This window comes from Ambystoma mexicanum, chromosome 1p (assembly GCF_040938575.1).
Source record: "Ambystoma mexicanum isolate Mex_15411 chromosome 1p, UKY_AmexF1_1, whole genome shotgun sequence".
Classification (NCBI taxonomy): domain Eukaryota; kingdom Metazoa; phylum Chordata; class Amphibia; order Caudata; family Ambystomatidae; genus Ambystoma; species Ambystoma mexicanum.
Genome location: NC_090921.1, coordinates 547,195,382 through 547,207,605, shown reverse-complemented (window position 1 = coordinate 547,207,605; position 12,224 = coordinate 547,195,382). Strand labels below are relative to the sequence as shown.

The 12,224-nt window shown below is 45.5% G+C and overlaps 1 long non-coding RNA gene across 1 annotated transcript in view; it reads left to right on the top strand.

The window, feature by feature from the left end:
* Positions 1–8,811, top strand: part of LOC138575442 (uncharacterized) — a 57,558-nt gene extending 48,747 nt beyond the window's left edge. The window contains exon 2 of the long non-coding RNA XR_011303949.1: positions 995–8,811. This is a non-coding gene — a long non-coding RNA (uncharacterized lncRNA). The remainder of the gene's footprint in view (positions 1–994) is intronic.
* Positions 8,812–12,224: the final 3,413 nt, after the last annotated feature.

Below are 12,224 nucleotides of genomic sequence, written 5' to 3'. Positions count from 1 at the left end.
CAACCACATCCTCTCTCATTTTGGCCTCCCGCAAAGGATTGAGTCAGACAGAGGAAGCCATTTTACCAGTGAGGTGATGGTGAAGATGTGAGAGATTCTAGGGGTAAAAAGAAAACTCTGCATTGCCTACCGTCCGGCCTCAAGGTTGGAGAGATCCAACAAAACAATTGTGAGTATCTTAAAGAAGTCATGTCAGACTCTGGACCCAGTTTGGACATTTGAATGCTCCTTGTCCTGATGGCTATTTGGTCTACACCATATTCATTAACAAAGATATCTCCATTTGAGTTCATGACCGGACGAAAAATGGTGTTACCACAGCCTCAGTTCTATAGGACTCAGGAGCAGACACTGATACATGCGTCCACTACTAATGAGTGCATTGAAAATTTAAGGAAGCTCCTCCAGCATGCTTTTGCTTATGCTCAGTGCAATTTATAAAAGTCGGCTGAAGGAATGAAGACCTACTATGATCTAAAGACCACCAAGAAAGAGTATGAAAAAGGTGACAAGGTTTACCTGTGCAATTTTCAAAGGAATCAGGCCAAGGAGCGGACATTCCTCCCATCTTGGCGTGTGCCTTTGAAATTGTTGATAAGATATCACCTGTTGCTTACAGGATCCGCATCCCAAAAGCAGAACTGACGGAAGAAAACTGGGTCCACATCAACCAGTTGAATAGCTGTCATCCCAGACACGCTTTACGACTGATTGATGAGCCAAATGAAAGTCGAGCAGAGGAGCCATCTGAAGAATGAAATGGAAGGATGAAAAATCAGATGGAAATAATATCTCTCTATATATATCTATATATCTATAACAAAGTAATTTACTTGGTGTTATTGTACAAATTAAGAAAATAAATAACATGTGTTTTGTGAAATGGAAACATCATGTTATGACTGTATGTTGTTGTTGTAAATTCAATGTAAATCTTCAGGGGGAAAAATGTGTGTAAAAAGTACTGAAACTCTTTTTCTTGATCTTTTATTAGAGAACTAACCTCCTAAACTTCCAGCCTGGATGTGAGAGCGGAGTCCGGTGAGAACCTCAGGGACCTGGCAAGGAAGGAAGAAAGGGTGTACCGTGCCACGCCCTCCAACCCAAAGATGGAAGGGGAGGCTGGAGTGCCCACTCCCAAAAAGAAGGAAGAAAAGGGGGTGCCATGCCATACCCCCAATCCAGAGATGGAAGGGGAGACTGGAGTGCCCACTCCCTGACAAAGGAAATTACGCCTAATGAACCCCCACTCTGCCCTGCTCTTCCCCAACAAAGAGTCATGACAGAACAGGGGGGGAGGTGTTGGGTGCATTTGAAGGCCCCAAACAGAAGTCCCTTTCACATGAATAGCAAGATTTTAAATATTGAACACAAAAACGGCCTGCACATGTGTGTGCAAATAAAAACGGTTTGAAAAAGTAAAAGTGAAAAAAATATCACTGCTCACAGAAAACTGTCAGGAAAACAAAACATGATGTGTTGGTTGACAAAGAGCATTGTATATTCTGTTTCACCCCCAAAACTCCAGTGACATTTGAAGTGCCACTTTGTATTCATGAACAAAATGTCAGCCCAAGGCATACCATTTTGCTGGCTGTAGGCAGAACGTCACATGAAATCTCCCACTCCCAGCCTAGATGTCACATCTCCCATCTAATGACCAACCACAATAAAAATGTCCTGCAAAAGGCGTTGAAATTCAGTGTTCTCCAGACCTGCTGGCTCTGAAAGCAAAAGTTACTCTTGGCTGGAGCATGACTAATATGTGTGGAAATAGGGTTACTCACTTCAAAGAGCAAGCTTCCAACACAAAGGAGATTGAAAGAAAAAATAACTATGGGCACAGGCTGACCCAGTGAAGACTAATGGCTGGAAGCAGGAGCAGGACTATTTGTCCCACATGAAGATCCACAACTAATTTAAAAGGACTATTATCATTTAGGCGGATGGATTTGATGTATGTAACATTTTTCATGCAATTTCCAGGCAATATTGGGGATATTAAATTCATCTTCCTGTGCCTCTGGGAACTGTAATGGCCAGCTAAACTAGGTTTCTGGCTGATCTGAACATGTTCCAAATTTGAGAGTTGGTGAGCGGGTGGAAAATGAAATTAGGGATATGCTTAATAACTTACATATTCATAACTGTTGTGCTTTTTATGGAAATGGCTGTGCTACATGGTACAGACTTGGTGGTTGGTTTATCTAATTCCCCATGCTTTATTTATTTATTTATTTGTACATTTGTATAGCACACCTAACCCCGAGGCATCTGGGTGCATTTCTTGACAAGTAAGGTACAGGGTTACAACAACGAAAGTTAGGCTAGAAACAGTTACACCGAGAGGAGTGCACTAGTCAGGTTGGTAAAGGATGCAGATACAGTTGTAGATAGGATTATGGTGCAGTCTGTCTAAGCAAAGGAGTATCAACATGTTAAGTATTCATTGTAGATGTCAGTTGCAGAAAAATCGTTAGTGTGCAAAGAGCCATGTTTTCAGGCTTTTTCTAAAAGGATGGTTCAGCTCTCAAAGTCAGAGGCAGTGCATTACAAAGTTTGGCAGCTACAACTGGGAAGCTGCTGCCACCTGCCTTCTGCAATCTGAATCTGGGGACAGTTAGTAGGTGTGCCTGGGTGGACCGTGTTGGTATATTGGATTGGATTGGATTGGAGTTTGGTGAATTTGTTGGCATTTATGTGTCAGGAAGAGGGTTTTGAAGGTGATTCGATCTTGCACTGGCAGCCAGTGGACATTCCGTCTTGCCGTAAGTTATGTGTTTTTTTTCTGGGAATATTGAGGATCGCTCTTAGTGCATAAATTGCTACTGTTTGTGCCTACATACAGGGCATTGCAATAGTCTAGTCCAAGGTGATGCAGCTGGCTGGCGATAGGAAAGGTCTACAGGCATTAATGAGCTTAGCGGTATAAACTGCAGCCGAGGCCGTGGCATTAACTTGTTTAGTGAGTATAAAGGCTGAGTCAAGGTAGATGCCTAGGGTTTTCACTTATTTAGATGCTTTGATCGTGATATGGTCTGTGGTGAAAGATTTGAACTGATCATCTAGTTTATTCAGTTGGTTTGCAAGCCTATAAGGAATAACTCAGTTTTATCGTTGTTGAGGCATAGACCGTGCATTGCCATCCAAGCCTGAATAGATTGGTAGATTTCATTAAGATGTTTTGTGTCCATGTCATAGTTCCCTGAAATAGGTATGAGGATTTGGGTATCGTCAGCATAGTTTGTGTAAGTGAAGCCCAAATTGTCTAGGTGGTCCAACAATTGTTTTGTAAAGATGTTGTAAAGTGTAGAGAAAATGCAAGATCCTTGTGGAACTCCGCAGGAGACTGGAGCAGGCTCTGCAGCTGCAGTTGGGGTGAAAACTCTCATGGTTCTATTGGAGAGGAAGGATTGTGTCCATTGATTGTATGGCTTTGGCTGAAAAGTGAGCCGCCGAAGTGAGGTGTTTATATATTATTTTGTGGTTGACTAGATCGACGACCGCCGAGAGGTCTAATAAGAGAAGGAGCACTAGGTTGCACTTATCTTTAATCTTGTCCATTTGTATTTTTAGGCCAACTAATGCTGATTCAGTTCCGTGGCCCGGCCTGACGCCTGACTGTCGGAGACCAAGAAGGTTGCTAGATTCTAGGTGGTTTTGTATTTGCAGGTAAGCTGCCCGGTCCAGTATATTAAGCAAGAAGGGTACTGTTGTTATGGGCCGATAGTTGGTAGAAACGTTAGGATCAAGTTTTGGTTTTTTAAGCAATGGGGGGACCCAGGCATATTTGAGGTTGGGTGGGACGGTGCTAGATTTAAATGAGGCATTTATCACAGAAGTAATGCGAGAGGTCAACCACTGATTCTTTGATAATCGTGGCTGGACAGATATCACCTTGTCATCTGGAGGGCCTGAGTCTCATGATGATTTTAGATACCTCTGGTATGGAAACTGGGGTGAATTTGAATGTATGTTAGATTTCAATAGGGCATCAGACAGCGTCTGAGTTTGTATGCTGGGCACTAGATTGCACTTTTTAGATTCAATTTTAGGTTGTAGTAAGGTGATTTTGTCCAAAAGGGATTTTTGGATATTTGTGCACCAGGTGGTATCTTTACTACTGCATGATTTTTGCATTGGCACTGGGGATTCTAATTCACGTAGAATAGCGTGCTTGTAGTTTTTGGATGCTACAGCAAAGCTCTCTTTATGGGATACTGACGTTATTTTTTTGATATGATATGATATGATGTGATAATTTATTTATATAGCGCCTATACACAATGTGTTTGAAAGAGCTTCAAGGCAAGGAAGGGAACAAGGGAAAATACGACGACATTCTTACAGGCCATGAACAGTAAGGATGTGAAATGAACTATCGCACTCGGCCTGACGACATTTCAGATAGTGCAAGTGCTAAGACATAGATAAGGAAGGGAGGGGGAGAGTGGGAAGGAAATGTAAACAGACAGGCGACTACCGTACTAGGCCTGATGACATTTCTGGTAGAGCCAGAGGAAAACAAAAGGTGAGGGAGGGGGGTGCAGCAAGTGAGAGGAGGAACAAAACAAGTGACTATCGTACTAGGCCTGACAACGTTTCAGATAGTGCTGGAGGGAGGGGGGCAACAGTAAGGGGATAGGAGAGTGACAGACGAGGTTGCTAGTAGGTCCAGGGACAATTCTGATAGAGTAAGTGCATAGAAGAAAGTAAGGGGAGGAGGGGAGGAGATAGGAAAAGGGAGAGGGGAGGGGAGGAGAGAACAGAGAGTAAGCAGTCAAAAAGATGAGAGAAGCAAGAGAAGAGAGCGAATACAATTGCAGAAGTCAGTAGTAACACATAATGTTTCAAGCCAGGATACAAGATGAAGATGGAACAGCATGATACAGGGCCACCATGAGTACAAGATGCAAAGGAAGTCCAGCATGAAGAGTTGAGAAAGGGTGATGCACCGTGAATTAATGAAGTCCATAAAAGTAAAATCCAGCATTGGCCACAAGACGGTGATGGTGAAACCAGAATGTATCAGGACAGACTCCTGTGTGCAGGAAGGGGGGGTGCACAAGGGAACAACACGGGGGGACCATAGAGGGTGGGGATGGCCTGTTGGGACAGAGGGTGTAAACACATGTTGGTGCATGCTTACTTGCTGTTTTAGCAGGGGGTCGGACCCTGAATCCTCCTGGTCCGAACAGGTCCAAACAGCAATAGCCCTTTCCTTTGACTGCCCTTCACTTTGGACGCCCAGGCGAGAGACGCCCTTCATCCAAGAGTTAAGAGCAGGAAGGAAGAGGCAGGGCTATGAAGGTGGGTGGGGCTTAGGCCAGGTGACCTAGATCCACTTACACCTGCTCCCCAGCTGCAAAGGAAAAGAGGCTGGAGGGCTCCTTAAGTAGGGAAAAGAGCGGCAAGCAGGAAGGCACCAGGTGGGCGGGGCTTGCTAAGTGGTGAAAAGGAGCAGCAAGCAGGAAGGCACCAGGTGGGCAGGGCTTGCTAAGTGGTGAAAAGGAGCGGCAACCAGGAAGGCACCAGGAGGATGGGGCTTAGGCCAGGTGACCTAGATCCACTTACACCTGCTCCCCAGCTGCAAAGGAGAAGAGGCTGGAGGGCTCCTTAAGTAGGGAAAAGAGCGGCAATCAGGAAGGCACCAGGTGGGTGGGGCTTGCTAAGTGGTGAAAAGGAGAGGCAAGCAAGAAGGCACCACGTGGGCAGGGCTTGCTAAGTGGTGAAAAGGAGCGGCAACCAGGAAGGCACCAGGTGGGTGGGGCTTAGGCCAGGTGACCTAGACCCACTTACACCTGTTCCCCAGCTGCAAAGGAAAAGAGGCTGGAGGGATCCTTAAGTAGGGAAAAGAGCGGCAAGCAGGAAGGTACCAGGTGGGCAGGGCTTGCTAAGTGGTGAAAAGGAGCAGCAACCAGGAAGGCACCAGGTGGGCTGGGCTTAGGCCAGGTGACCTAGATCCACTTACACCTGCTCCCCAGCAGCAAAGGAAAAGAGGCCGGAGGGCTCCTTAAGTAGGGAAAAGAGCGGCAAGCAGGAAGGCACCAGGTGGGCGGGGCTTGCTAAGTGGTGAAAAGGAGAGGCACGCAAGAAGGCACCAGGTGCGCGGGGCTTGCTAAGTGGTGAAAGGAAGCAGCAACCAGGAAGGCACCAGGTGGTTGGGGCTTAGGCCAGGTGACCTAGAACCACTTACGCCTGTTCCCCAGCTGCAAAGGAAAAGAGGCTGGAGGGCTCCTTAAGTAGGGAAAGGAGCGGCAAGCAGCAAGGCACCGGGTGGGTGGGGCTTGCTAAGTGGTGAAAAGGAGCCGCAAGCAGGAAGGCACCAGGGGGGCGGGGCTTGCTAAGTGGTGAAAAGGAGCGGCAACCAGGAAGGCACCAGGTGGGCGGTGCTTAGGCCAGGTGACCTAGATCCACTTACACCTGCTCCCCAGCTTTCCAATTTGTTTCAGAGTTGGGCATAATTTTGAGGTTAGGGGTAAACCAGGTGTTAAGGTGATTGCGTGGTTTGGTTTTTACATGCTCAAGGGGGCGACTTTGTCAATGGCTGCTAGTAATGCTTGGTTATATAGCTCAACCATAGATGCAGGGTTTGAGCCAGGGTTGTGAGTGTAGTCAGTGATGGGGAGCATCAGAGGAAGTAGTTTCTCAGCAGTGATGTTTCGTCTATTTCTGGTGAGGGCGGCAGGAGCTTGGGTAGACGAGGTATCTGTGGAGAGGTTCTGCTGGATAGAGAGGGCGATGACATAATGGGCTGTTCATGGTAGTGGTGTGTTGGAGAGGACTTTAATGCTGCAGTTCAAGTCTGCACGCCAGTCCAGGGTTCTACCTTTGATATGGGTAGGGTTGTTGACGCAGTGCAAGAAGCCTAGTGCTGGGATAGAATTGGCTAAAGCTGAGGCATTGACATCTGAAGGATTGTTAAGTCCTAGATTTAGGTCTCCCATTAGAATGATTTGTGAACTTGGCTTGGTGTTGCAAGTGAGGAGTTGTATGACATCTTCTTTGAAGGTAGATGTTGGCTCTGGGGGTCTATAGATGAGGTGGATAGTTCGGGTGGTACAGGCGGAGAGTGAGAGTATGATGGAGAGGAGTTCTCCTGAAGGGAATGACTGAGTGGGTATTTGTCTTATGCTGAGTTGGGTATTAGTGATGAAGGCTACCCCTCCTCCCTTAGGACCAGTTCTATCTGTTCTATAGATAGTGTAGTGTGCGGGAATGGCTAGAGAGAGAGTTGGCCCAGCTGCTGCGTGGTGCCATGTTTCAGTGATCGCTAGGAAGTCTAAATTGTCTGATGTGATAAGGTCTACGATATCTAGAGCATGGGCTAGGATCGATCTTGCATTTATGAGTGCACCCTTAATGGTGGGAGTTTCACAGTTCTGTTTTATTTTATCCGGTAGAGTATGTTTGGGGCTTAATGTGTATGTACGGATGTGGGTGTAAACAGAAAATATGTTTAGTATGGCAGTTGCTAGTAAAATTATGAAGTTGTGATACATTACTCATATCTGCCAAAATGTTGCAAGGAGAACAAAGGGGCAATTACAAATGGAAATTGCCATATGTTACTCCATACCCCTAAACCAATCCTGATTTAGAGGGAGAGAAAAGGGTAACTGTCCAATCCTAGTGGCAGGGATTATTGCAGGATATTTCCCCAAGATTGTAAAATTGGTGGTGTCATTGCTGCTATATAAGGGGGACTGCACTAGGGGAGGGGACACACACAATTAAAGAACACACAGAAAAGTAGAAAGACAGGAGGACAAAGAGAAGAGACAGACCATCAGGAAGGCTGCTGAAACTTACCATCTGACAGTGTGACAGCTGTAAGGAGACACCAGAGGAGGTTGCCAAGAGTGCATCTGGGTGGAGCTGAAGTCCTCAAAGCTGACTGGGTCCTATGGTGGAGAGCGGGAGGCCATCTTTGAGAGTGGAGTGACCGGACCACTGCCTTATCTTTCCAGAGTGTCCTGAGATGCAGCTGCTTTCCTTGTACCTTAAACAGGGGCTTGCTATGTGAGTAGAATGAAGCCCTGAGAAACCAAAAGGTGGGGGCGTCTGCTTGCCTTCAATCCTTTCCCTTTATAGTGGGTGGGAGGCAGAACTGTGTAGATCCTTAGCCTATGTAACCAAAAATATTAATTTCATTAATTCCCCATTTGGCAGAACACTACAGGGCGAATTTTGTTCAAATTTGAAATTAACTAAACTCTCTTCCCAGTGTGCGCTGAAAACTATAGCCTATAATTTAATTGGGTAATCCTTGTTGTCCAGCTGACCCCAACTTCTTTAAGGAAGAGGGGTGTCTTTGTTCTTAAATCAGGCCAACCTTTTTATCCAGCTTCCCCAACACTGGCTTTTCAGTAAGGGGGATCTGAAATTCAAAACTCCCCAAAGCACTCCAATTATTCTGTCTGACTTTCCAAGGTAGACCAAAGCAAATGGGGACTGAAAAACAAAGCAATACATCACCCTGTTTATTTTAAACCAAATGTGTGGGCGAAATTATAATTGCCATGTGTATTTTTATTAAATCTTGAAATGTTACTGCTACCCTTTTAAGCCTTCAGGAACATCAAAATAGCATAACATTACGTAAGTGCCTTTGTTATTGATCAGTGTAATTATTTTGTGAAGTGAAATTTGCAGAAAGAATTGTCATTGTGTTCTTTTTAACTCACTTTTGTGATTTATTGATGCTGAGAGAAGTTCATTGTGCTGTGTCATGGATAAAGTGGTTCTCTTACATTTTTGTGCAAATTTCTATTACTTTTAATTTAAATAAATACCAATACATTTCCCATACACCGGCCTGGTTCTTGGCTCGTTGTTAACTCAGGGGAGAGGGTCCCAAGGTGCATGATATGTGTCCGGGATAGGGCTAAAAAAGAATCTCTTAAACAGTTTGTTGCAAAACCATTTGAGTGGGGAGGGAAGGAACACCCTGTGTTGAGGATGGCTTCTTAATAAACCATTACATAATGTCTAATAAATTGACACTGTGGGCATTGAACTCATGGGAAAGTTTCAGGAAGGCGTTTTGTACATTGATCCATTTGATGAATAAATCAGCTTCACTGGTACTTCCTGACCAAATCATAAAGATATCATCAATGTATCAATGCAATGTGGTGATCTGGGATTTGTATGGATTAGAATCTACATATATCACCTTCTTTTCAAACCTCTCTACGTACAAATTAGCAAAATTGACGGCCATGGCAGAACCCATGGCCGTCCCTTCAATTTGCAAGAAAAATTGTTCTTGGAATCTGAAAACGTTTTTAGTCAAGGCCAATTGAATACACCACATAATGAAGGTACTGGGAACTGGATGGTTATCTGTCCTCCCCAACAACATCTCTTTGATAACCTCCATGGTGGCCTGTTGGGGGATGCTTGTATAGAGAGATTCATTATCCATAGAAATAAGCATTCGTGATTTTAGATCAAATGTCACGCCTTCAACCGTGTTAATGATACTCCTAGTGTCTTGTATATAGGAGTCCATCTTCATAACAAATGGACACAAATAAACGTGTCTTGGGGTTATGCTCGTGTGGTATATATATAGGAAACTTAGTCACAGGCGAAGGCCCCAGAGTCCTCAGAGGGCAGTGTGGCATGACACATTAAATTGAATCTTTGTATTTGTACTTGTTTTTCATATAGCACACTGCAAGCTCAAGGTCAACAGAGGGCTTTACACGAGCTAAAGGAACAGGGTGTTAGTTTAGAATGTGTCCAGGTTGGTGGTAGTACCGGGATAGATTTGCCTAGGAATTACTTGAAGAGCAGGGGTTTCAGTTCTTTCCGGAACTCTATGAGCGTTGCAGTGGATCTGATTCTCACCAGAATGGTGTTCCAGTAGGCCAGGGCATTGCAGTAGAATGACTGTTTCCAGGTTTGTTCCCTGTGGGCCAGGCTAGTTTCCAGCCTAGCCATGAGAAGAGTGTGTGCCTCCCGAGGTGTTAAGTAAGTTTGTCAGTGTTGGGTGGGGGTTGCCTTGTAGGTGATAAGAGGGTAATGTGGTTGATTTGTTAGAACTGGTGATAAGGTGGCCTGCAGCATGATGGACTGCTTTGATGGGAGCCATGTGTACTGTGGGGAAGCCCGGAATGGAGGGTGCTACCCCCATCAATGTGTACAATCATAAGTGCCTGTATCATGGTCCAGCAGTCCTGGAGAAGCGGAAAGAGCTTAATCTTGGGGAGCAGTGTAATCTGGCTTTCATGTTGATGTTTGGCAGGCAGGGTAAGCCGGAGGGCAGATCTATCCAAATGCATCTCGTTCAGCCATCCTTGGATGATTTCCTGCTTGGCGGGGTGGCTGATGAACATGAATTCCATTTTGGTTGGATTAAGTTTAGGTATGGGCTTGTCACCTTTGAATGGTGACAAGACATTTCTGGAGGCGAGTGATGTCATGGCCGTAGTTTACTTTAAAGTACAGAGGGATGTCATCTACGCATTGGGGCATCAATATATCCGGGTCATCATGGAGTGATCCCAGTAGCTTAATCTATAGATTAAAGATCACTGTGTAGAGGATTGAGCCCTCTGGAACTCTGCAGGAAACCAGACGACTGTCAAATCGAAACGTACCCATCTGGACAGCCTGCTATCTGTCCAATATGTAGGATGAGACCCATTGGTGAACTGTTCCCAAAAAACCCTATCCTGGTGCAGGGACGCTGACCAGTCTCAGGTAATTCACAGAATTAAATGTGGAGGACTGGTCCAGCAGGCAGGAATCCCCATTTGTCCAACATCTGGAGAGTATCATTGATGACATGAATTGTTGCTGTTTCGATGCTGCATTTGCGATGGAACCCGAATTGGTAGTCCCGGAGCAATGCTCACAGGCTTGTTTACTTGCGAAATTGATTCGCCACCATCTTCTTAATGATTTTACCAACTAATGGGAGGCTGGTGATTGGCATGGTAGCTCGAGGGGTCTTCTGGGGCCAGTGTGAATTTCCTAAGGAGCAGGAGGATCGCTCCTGTTTTTAAGCAGTTTGGTAAAATTCCCTGGTTGATGGAGACATTAACAATCTGAAGGAACATGACCAGAGATCTTTTTAGGATGGTAGGAGGTAGAATGTCATCTGTGTAGGAGTTTGGGATTTCCTTGCTATTTGGAATGCAGTGTACAGTGGTTTGGCCTTTCCAGGAGCAAAGAGAACCAAACAGGGATTGCCATTTTATTCATCTGCCCTTCAATTTGGACACCCAGACAAGAGACACCATGGCATTTAAGTGCTAAGAAATGAAATAAAGGGGTAGGACTAGCAGGTGGGTGGGATATAGGTCCTATAATCTGGATTCACTTCCACAAGCTGACCAACTGCAAAGGAAAGGAGGCTGCAAGGCACCTTAAGTAGGTACAGAAAGGGGTATGGCTAGGAAAGGGGGTGGAGTAGAAGGCACGCAAACTAGATCCACTTGCATCGGCTGACCAACCGCACTACACTTACTCTAGTGTCAATGTGCCTGCATTGGCATTTTCACTGCCATAATATAACCCATGCACTGATTTCTGTTTATGTTTCTGAGATTTAGCCACTTGCACCTTATTGTTGCATTAAGTTTTGGGTCTTCAAAAGGGTGGAAAGGGTCTGCACTAAACAGTGCAGTGTTTTGTTCCAGCTATTTTATATGGCTTAGACACATTGGCCATGCAGGATTTCTCTTGGTTAGAAGTCTTAGAGGGACGTTTTTGGCGTGCAGTACTTCACTTAGGCCCCTCCTGTTCCATGGAGTATCTACGGTTAGAGTTGGGTCTTACCTCATTGAGTGGCATGGCAAATCTTGCCAGAGGTAGTCTTTATCTAAAATCTTGTATCAACCCTGTTTGTGAGCTTCCCCTTCTGTAATGGTTTGGCAGGTGAAGGGCGATGGTCTGGAGGGTTGCCCAGAGAAATGCCAGAGGTTAAGATTCATTCTAAACCTTCCAGCCATCACCTCTTTCTTTTTGCTTTGTCACCCCGAGTGGGACGGGTATGCCCAGATGTGGGTCCCGTGTCTGCTGGGCCTAGAGATCCAAGCAACTCCTCACTGATGAGACCCAACAAGGCTGAAACATGTCTGGGGATGCTTCTGGTCGCGTGCAGAAGGGATGTGACCTAGCAGTTCGGTCTGGACTTCCCCTTTTGGGGTGGGACCAAGCCTGATTTGCATATGGTCTTTCCCTTCTGTAATGGCTTGTCGGGCGTAGAA